Here is a 10020-nt window from a genome sequence, read left to right on the forward strand (position 1 = left end):
CGACACAGAAGTTGTACCGCGGGTATACCGGTATCAGGCCAAAGGTTAAAAATTTGGACTTTTAATCTTTTATGGGTCCAAAATGGTGACAATTTACCTTCTTAGTAAAATCTAGCGCCCAAAAAGGTGCCAATAATGAATTTTGGATTATTTTTTTTAATATGTATTAACTTTTGGAATATTTTTTTATTATGGAATAATGTAGTTTTGGATTATTTTTTTAGTAGAAATTGTATTTTATAGATTTATAGGGTTAATTAGTCAACCCAGCTGAATCGCCCGGTTCAACTCAGTTCAACCGGTTAAACCATTTCTGAGCCTAACTCGGTACAATTTAAAAACCGGTTTTTAAAAAATTGGAAAAATGGGCGAATTAAACAAGTCTAGTAATGTTTTTTTAAATGGTTCTGGGTCAACATCCGTGAAGTTTTTATATCGTCAGGTTGTTTTGACCTGAATCACCTTCCTGTGTAAGTTTTTAAAGCTTCTTTGTTATGATTTAGTGTCATTCTGATTACAAAGGTTATGTTATGTCGACCGTAGTCTATTTATTTGAATAAAACAGTTTTAGGAATTATTTTTGGGGGACTTTCAACATGTTTTCTTTTACGCTGTTATTTTTTTTGTTTTGCATGTTTGACCCTTTAGTGAGAAAACTAACTAATGGGGTGGGGTTGTTATTTTGTTTTTATAAAGGAGTGAATTCCACAAATAAATAAATCTATTTAGTAGGTTAAGTTATTAGTAAGGGTATTTTTGTCATTTCACATCCTCTTAACCGAGAAAACTAACTGATGTTAGGCCTAATGACTATCTGGGAACAAAATTGCAAAACTTGGGGACTATAGCTGTAATTTTAAAAAGTTAGGGACTAAAGGTGAAAAAAGTGCAAACCTCAGGGACTATCCAGGCATTTAACTCTTTAAAATATTTAACTATAAATTTTAACAATTCTCTTTTTCTGAATTCAAAATATTATTAATTAATTGTTAAACGGGTTAACAGGTCAAATCACTTTTAAGGGTCGTGTACTCGTGTTCGGGTTAACCAATATTTTAAAAGGGCCGTGTTCAAGCTGACCTGTTTAAGAATACGGGTCGTATCAACCGAACCAAAACCTATTTTTTTTCGTGTGTCGGGTTTGGTCGTGTGTGCTAGAAACACCCGAATCCAAGGGGAAAACCCCAAACATTCAGCACGAGTATTTGGGCATGTGAGTAGCTATAAAATGTTTTGCAGGTTTTAGACGGATATGATATTAACTGATGCCTGCCTTGTTACCCGAAACTGATCCCAAACATGTTTACCCAGATTATATATTTATAAATCTAAAAAAATTAGTACATTGTACATGGAAGTGAGAAACTTGTAATTATATAAAATATAGTATTGTTAGTAGTGTAATTGGGTATTTGATATTTTAAGTATGTGTGTGAGTTTAAGACCGGATTTCCGGTAATGGGAACGAAAAATTTTGTAATTATATAAAATATAGAATTGTTAGAAGTGTAGTCGGGTATTTGATATTTTAAGTATGTGTGTGAGTTTAAGATCGGATTTCGGGTAATGGGAACGAAAAATTTTGTAAGTGTCAGTGTGCTCTCATTTAGAAATTCAGTTAGCGTATGCTTATCTCTGCAACTGATGGAAGTGTAAACGCAGTAAAATATAAATGCTTCCATCCTAGATCATAGTCGTTAATAGTGGCTATAGCGACCGCTATAGCGCGCTATGTAGCAAGGCGACCAAGTGTCGCTATTTGGGTCATAGCGACGAATAGCGAGAATAGCGACAGTTAGTTTTTTTATTTTTTTGTAACACACTTAAATTTTTCACTTGATTTTAATAATAAAATACACCATTTCTATTAAAATATTGGTTAAGTAACATGACAATTCATTAACGGAGTCCATAAGTACGTCAACCTTAGTCAACTAATGACTAAGTTAAAACATTTCAAAAGTAGTTTAACAAGTGTTTACAGCCCATACACAAGGACTACTAAAGATTTAAAACATTGCGTAAGCTTCAAAATGTAGTGTTCGGTTCTTCATTATTCGCTCGACCGCCATCCGTAAGATCCATTACGTCACCTATGGTCAAAACCATTAAAACATTAGTTTTGACATTATTATATAATATATAAACACGGGAACCAACTTCTGATTACGAATAATAAATTACAAGTTTGCTGGTTCCACCGTAACTTACGGTGTCACCGTAAGTTATGGTAGGTCCTGTAAGTTTTTGGTCTGCCGTAAGACAGGGGCAAACCACCGTAAGCATCTGACCTCTACCGTAAGTTACGGTACTACCGTAACTTACGGTAGTCCCTGGAAATCCATATCTTGTTTAAATTGTTCTTTATACTCAACCCCAAATTCCGGGTTTCACTTTTCTAGCATACTATTATTCTAAATTCTTGTATATCTAATATGTTATTAATCAACCAATATCAAAGATCAATCCATTATATTCCGAAGCATCAACCATGCCTTATTTTGATTATTCGACCCGTTTGGCTCGTCTAAGGAATCCTCCTTTTGTAACGACTACCAACGAGTTCTAACCAACTTTGACCTATTATTCAATGTAGCGTCATCTCCGCTTTAATTCAAACAACTCTTATTCTAAAAATTCAATTACGCATCATATGATTATCAAAATCTACTTAATGTGACGGGTCAAGTTACATACCTTCAAAGTGGACCTTTTAAACGTGGTTCGCCACTCGATTGTCCGCTTGATGCTCCTGCGCCCGTTCCTATAGAGTTCATTTATCGCATGTTTAGAACTCTCTCTTCAATCATAATTCGCATAATACACCAAACATCGTGATTATACGTTTAAACTTGAAATTTCAGTTTTTAAGCCTTCATAGAGGCATTTCAACAAACACTTCATGAGCAGATTTTTACATGGTTAAACATCACATCTTTAGTTTATCATTTAGCCCTAATTTCACATAAATCAACCATTTTACATGATTGTTAACTACTAATTTCTGAAATCATTTCAAAATTGCCAAATTACACTAGATTAACAATCTATTTCCTAGTGTTCATCCAAATACACATAACCCATTAATCACCTACAATGGTGTTCATTGATTCATCAAAATTTCATATGATTTCAACTTCTATTTGTCTAGGGTTTGTCCCTAAACACCCTAGTTGCTCCTAAATCATCATAAGGCAAACATGCAACTAGAATTTCAGATTTTTCCCAATTCATGAGAATTTCAAATTAAGAGTTTCATTAAATTTTTACATACCTTGCAATCCTCTTGCAATGAGGATCATGATTCTAAGCTCGGATTTCAATTTGGAACAGAATTTAGCCTTCAATTGATTGAATTTGTGAAGTTAGGGTGTTGGTGAGAAGCTTGGTCGCCCCCCTTGTGTTCTGATCGACCAGACCTCCAAAAATGGAGTGTTTGGTTTTTAATTTCACTAACTTAGTGATTTAAGTTTCTTATTTAACAACTTAGGCCCCTCAACTTTCAATTAGGTTTATAGTTTAGGCTTTTTACTTTATTCGTGTGTTACTACAAGACTCCTAACTAACCGTGTTGTTTATCCTAGTTAGCTTATTCCCGTTTATTTTACACTTCATAATTCTAATATAAAGTCTTACATTTTCGGGGTGTTACAAGTCCACCCCCTTAAAAGGGTTTCGTCCCCGAAACCGAAGTACGTACCAAATAATGTTGGGTAGAGACGTCGCATCTCCTCTTCGGACTCCCACGTAGTGTCCGAACCTTTCCTGTGCTCCCATTTGACCTTGACTTGATTAATCACCTTGTTCCTCAAACTTTTCTCTTTACGTTCTAAAATCGCAATTGGTTTTACTGCATAGTTGAGGTTGTTATCCACCTCGATATCATCATAGTGGATATAAGCAGTTTCGTCGGCCAAACATTTTCGAAGGTGTGACACGTGGAACGTGCTATGAATCCCACTCAACTCCTCGGGTAATTCGAGACGATAAGCTACTTTGCCAACCCGTTCAGCGATCCTGAATGGCCCAGTAAATCTCGGGCTTAGTTTCCCCCTTTTTCTGAATCTAATAATGCCCTTCCATGGGGAAACTTTTAGCATAACCATGTCTCCAACCTGAAATTCAATTGGCCTATTCCTTTTATCCGCATACGCCTTTTGCCTGTCTTGAGCCGCTTTCAAGTGTGCCCGAACTATGTCGATTTTCTTATTCGTAATCCGGATTATATCGGTAGGTGCTATCCCTCGTAGACCCACTTCTCCCCAACATACCGGAGTTCGACATTTTCTGCCATATAACAGTTCATACGGGGCCATCTTAATGCTCGCGTGATAGCTATTGTTATATGCAAATTCGACCAAGGGTAGATGGACATCCCAACTACCTCCGAAGTCAATAATATAAGCCCGCAGCATATCTTCCAACGTTTGTATTGTTCTTTCACTCTGCCCATCTGTTTGTGGATGATAAGCAGTGCTAATGAACAATTTAGCCCCCATTTGTTCTTGGAATTCCCACCAAAATTTTGAAGTAAACCGAGTATCCCTATCTGACACAATGGATATCGGTACTCCATGCCGTGCTATGATTTCATTGGTGTACACTTCCGACATCTTCTCGGATGTATAGGTCTCACGAATTGGAATGAAGTAAGCGCTTTTCGTCAATCTATCTACAACTACCCATATGGCATCAAACCCGCGGTTAGTTTTGGGCAATTTGGTCAACAAATCCATGGTGATTTGTTCCCATTTCCAAACCGGAATTTCCAAAGGTTGAAGTTTACCGTATGGTTTTTGGTGCTCCGCCTTGACTTGTAAACATGTCAAGCATTTCTCTACTTTCTTCACCACATCTCTTTTCATCCCGGGCCACCAATAGTTTTGCTTTAAATCATTGTACATTTTGGTCGCTCCCGGATGAATTGAATATCGGGATTTATGAGCTTCCTCAAGTAAAAGTGTCTTCACCCCACAAGTATTTGGAACCCATATTCTCCCGAATCGAGTCTTCAACCCGTTATTCCCATCCGTCAAATCTTTCAACTGCCCGATTATTCTTTCCTTCTTCCAATTCTCCTCTTTTACTGCTTCTAATTGCGCCTCTCGAATACGTTCAAGTATACCCGAGGTCACCACAAGTTGCATCGACCTTACCCGTATCGGGACGTAATCCGCTTTTCTGCTCAGAGCATCTGCTACCACATTTGCCTTTCCGGGGTGGTAGTGTATTTCATAGTCAAAATCCTTCACCGTTTCTAGCCATCGTCTTTGTCGCATATTTAACTCCTTTTGATCAAAAAAGTATTTCAAGCTCTTGTGGTCGGTGAATATGGTGCACTTTACCCCATATAGGTAGTGCCTCCATATTTTTAAGGCAAATACCACCGCAGCCAACTCAAGATCGTGCATGGGATATTTCTTCTCATGAAGTTTCAATTGCCTCGAGGCATAAGCTATAACTTTGCCCCGCTGCATCAAAACACATCCGAGCCCCGATAGTGAAGCATCAGAATAAACTACCAAATCTTCAACCCCGTCCGGCAATGTCAGTACCGGAGCTTGTGTTAACTTCTCTTTTAGCGTTTGAAACGCTCTTTCTTGATCGACACCCCAAATGAACTTCTCTTTCTTTTGGGTTAGCTTTGTTAGCGGTAACGCAATCTTGGAGAAATCTTGAATGAATCTCCTATAGTATCCCGCAAGCCCCAAAAAGCTTCTAATTTCCGAAGGGTTCTTCGGGGGATTCCATTTTGACACAGCCTCAATCTTGGACGGATCCACCAATACTCCGTCGGCACTTATGACGTGGCCAAGAAATTGTACCTCTCGTAACCAAAAGGCACACTTAGAGAACTTCGCATACAGCCTTTCTTGTCTAAGTGTCTCTAACACTTCTCGTAAGTGGTTTGCGTGTTCAGCTTCACTTTTTGAATACACCAAGATATCATCGATGAACACGATGACCGACTTGTCCAACATTGGCTTACAAACCCGGTTCATGAGGTCCATGAAAGCCGCGGGTGCATTTGTTAGCCCAAATGACATTACGAGGAATTCATAATGTCCATATCTTGTGCGGAAAGCCGTCTTCGGTACGTCTTCTTCTTTGACCCTTAGTTGGTGATACCCAGACCTAAGGTCAATCTTTGAAAACCAGTTCGCACCTTGTAATTGGTCGAACAAATCATCTATCCTCGGAAGCGGGTATCGGTTCTTTACCGTGAGTTTTTTTAACTCCCGGTAATCGATACACATACGCATGCTTCCGTCTTTCTTTCTTACGAACAACACCGGTGCGCCCTAAGGAGACACACTCGGCCTAATGAACCCCTTATCAAGCAAGTCTTGGATTTGGGACATCAACTCTTGTAATTCCGACGGTGCGAGTCGGTACGGAGCTTTGGCTACGGGTTTTGCGCCCGGAATCAATTCGATTCCGAACTCTACTTCCCGTTCAGGCGGTATTCCCGGTAAATCCTCCGGAAACACATCTCCAAAATCTCGTACTACAGGTACATCTTCAATCTTCCGTGATTCTCTCTCGGGCTCATTTGCGTATATCATGAACGCCTTGCATCCTCGCTTCATAAGCTTGTGAGCTTTCAACATTGAGCACACTATGGGGTTACCTCCTTTTTCGCCATAAATGGTGACGTGTTTCCCGCTCGGAGATATTAGTTTTATTTCTTTACGAAAACACACAACTTTTGCGTGGTGTTGGGCTAGCCAATCCATCCCAACGACTACTTGAAATTCCCCCATTGACATCGGAATTAGGTCTATCAAGTATTCCTCATCGTCGATGTTTAATTTGCAGCCTCGACAAACATCACAAACTATAAAGCTTTTGTTATCCCCTATTTCAACTTCTAAGGGCACAGGTAATTTCGTCAATACAAATGAAGGATGTCGAATAAACCCATGCGAAATGAAGGATTTATTCGCACCCGTATCAAACAATACACGTCCTGGAATTGAGTTAATTGTGAATATACCTGAAACCACATCGGGTTCTGTTTTTGCTTCAGCTGCAGTAAGTTGGAAGGACCTAGCCTTCGCTTTGGGGGCTTCTGCTGGAGACTCCTTAGCATCTCTCTTTCCAACTAAGTCCGGGCATTCGGACTTTTTGTGGCCGGGTTGATAGCAATTGTAGCAAACTGATACTTTTCCCGGGCATAGCGAGGCCGTGTGCCCCGTCTTATTACATATGGGGCATGGCTTGTCTTTGAATCGACATTCCCCCTTGTGTCCCTTCCTGCAGACTTTGCAACTTGGCGACCCACCTTTAACATCCACCTTCTTTCCCGATTCTCCCGTTCGGGCTTTCTTTGTAGGGCTTGGATTCACATCATGTGCCCTTCGCTCACCTCTCTCCACTTGTTTCTTTAACTCGATTTCCCGTTCCCGAGCGGTGTTGATAATCTCCGTGAGGGTTTTGTATTTTGACGGAGTCATAAATTCTCGGTACTCAGCACTCAGCATGTTGTAATAGTAATATATCTTTTGTTCTTCAGTGGTGACTAACTCGTCACAAAATCTGAGCTTATCCATGAAGATGCCCGTGATCTTATCGATTGTTTCACCCTTTTGTCTCAGCTGGATGAATTCTTCTTTGATTCTATTGATAACCGCTTTGGGACTATGGTGTTTAAGGAATGGTACCTTAAACTCGTCCCAAGTTATAACCCTCGCCACTTCGGCTCCCATTTCCTTCTTTTTGTTATCCCACCAATCTTTAGCTTGGTTCCTCAATTGACCCGTTCCATAGGCAACAAAGTCGCCTACTTCACAATGGGTCCGTTCAAACACCCCTTCAATATCACTTATCCATCTTTGACAAATTATCGGGTCAACCTCCCCGTTGTAGATTAGCGGTTTACACGCCATGAATTCCTTGTACGAACACCCTTTGCGTTCTCCAGTTTTGTCTTTCATATGGTTGACGGTATCCTCCAACCTTTTAACTCGTTCTTCTACGAGCGATAACACCGTGCTTTGAATCTTGTCTATAAACCCGGATAGACTGCCTTCAATTGCCTTTCCTACCTCTTCGGCAATTATTTCTTTCATTTGTTCGGTGTTTGTTTGCACCGGATTATCATCATTCCCATCTGACATCTTGAAACTGAAATGTTTACATTTAAACGTTAAACATTTCATTTATAACCTTGCTTCGTTTGTTTCGGTTTAGCCAAGTTCTCAACTTGCTTTAACCGTTCACATTTAATGCACTTTCCGGGTTTGAGTGTGTTAACATGCTCTTCCCATGCATATCAACTCATTTCTCATTCCTTACATAAGACATGATTCATTAACATAATAAGTTAATTCTTACCAGACGGTCGATCAATCTTGAACCGAACACTTTGTTGACAACCTTAAGCTCAGATTACCAACCTGTAACACCCTTAAATTTTTCACTTGATTTTAATAATAAAATACACCATTTCTATTAAAATATTGGTTAAGTAACATGACAATTCATTAACGGAGTTCATAAGTACGTCAACCTTAGTCAACTAATGACTAAGTTAAAACATTTCAAAAGTAGTTTAACAAGTGTTTACAACCCATACACAAGGACTACTAAATATTTAAAACATTGCGGAAGCTTCAAAATGTAGTGTTCGGTTCTTCATTATTCGCTCGACCGCCATCCGTAAGATCCATTACGTCACCTATGGTCAAAACCATTAAAACATTAGTTTTGACATTATTATATAATATATAAACACGAGAACCAACTTCTGATTACGAATAATAAATTACAAGTTTGCTGGTTCCACCGTAACTTACGGTGTCACCGTAAGTTACGTTAGGTCCTGTAAGTTTTTGGTCTGCCGTAAGACAGGGGCAAACCACCGTAAGCATCTGACCTCTACCGTAAGTTACGGTACTACCGTAACTTACGGTAGTCCCTGGAAATCCATATCTTGTTTAAATTGTTCTTTATACTCAACCCCAAATTCCGGGTTTCGCTTTTCTAGCATACTATTATTCTAAATTCTTGTATATCTAATATGTTATTAATCAACCAATATCAAAGATCAATCCATTATATTCCGAAGCATCAACCATGCCTTATTTTGATTATTCGACCCGTTTGGCTCGTCTAAGGAATCCTCCTTTTGTAACGACTACCAACGAGTTCTAACCAACTTTGACCTATTATTCAATGTAGCGTCATCTCCGCTTTAATTCAAACAACTCTTATTCTAAAAATTCAATTACGCATCATATGATTATCAAAATCTACTTAATGTAACGGGTCAAGTTACATACCTTCAAAGTGGACCTTTTAAACGTGGTTCGCCACCCGATTGTCCGCTTGATGCTCCTGCGCCCGTTCCTATAGAGTTCATTTATCGCATGTTTAGAACTCTCTCTTCAATCATAATTCGCATAATACACCAAAAATCGTGATTATACGTTTAAACTTGAAATTTCAGTTTTTAAGCCTTCATAGAGGCATTTCAACAAACACTTCATGAGCAGATTTTTACATGGTTAAACATCACATCTTTAGTTTATCATTTAGCCCTAATTTCACATAAATCAACCATTTTACATGATTGTTAACTACTAATTTCTGAAATCATTTCAAAATTGCCAAATTACACTAGATTAACAATCTATTTCCTAGTGTTCATCCAAATACACATAACCCATTAATCACCTATAGTGGTGTTCATTGATTCATCAAAATTTCATATGATTTCAACTTCTATTTGTCTAGGGTTTGTCCCTAAACACCCTAGTTGCCCCTAAATCATCATAAGGCAAACATGCAACTAGAATTTCAGATTTTTCCCAATTCATGAGAATTTCAAATTAGGAGTTTCAATAAATTTTTACATACCTTGCAATCCTCTTGCGATGAGGATCACGATTCTAAGCTCGGATTTCAATTTGGAACAGAATTTATCCTTCAATTGATTGAATTTGTGAAGTTAGGGTTTTAGTGAGAAGCTTGGTCGCCCCCCTTGTGTTCTGATCGACCAGACCTCCAAAAATGGAG

At 38.7% G+C, this 10020-nt stretch overlaps 1 long non-coding RNA gene across 1 annotated transcript; it reads right to left on the minus strand.

Annotated features, from left to right (window-relative positions):
* Positions 1 to 8466: 8466 nt before the first annotated feature.
* Positions 8467 to 9346, minus strand: LOC118490593. Its single transcript, XR_004889481.1, has 2 exons — positions 9285 to 9346; positions 8467 to 8680 (listed from the first exon to the last, which is right to left on the minus strand). It is a non-coding gene; the product is annotated as an uncharacterized LOC118490593 (long non-coding RNA).
* Positions 9347 to 10020: the final 674 nt, after the last annotated feature.

The sequence above is a fragment of the Helianthus annuus genome, chromosome 3 (genome assembly GCF_002127325.2).
Source record: "Helianthus annuus cultivar XRQ/B chromosome 3, HanXRQr2.0-SUNRISE, whole genome shotgun sequence".
Lineage (NCBI taxonomy): Eukaryota > Viridiplantae > Streptophyta > Magnoliopsida > Asterales > Asteraceae > Helianthus > Helianthus annuus.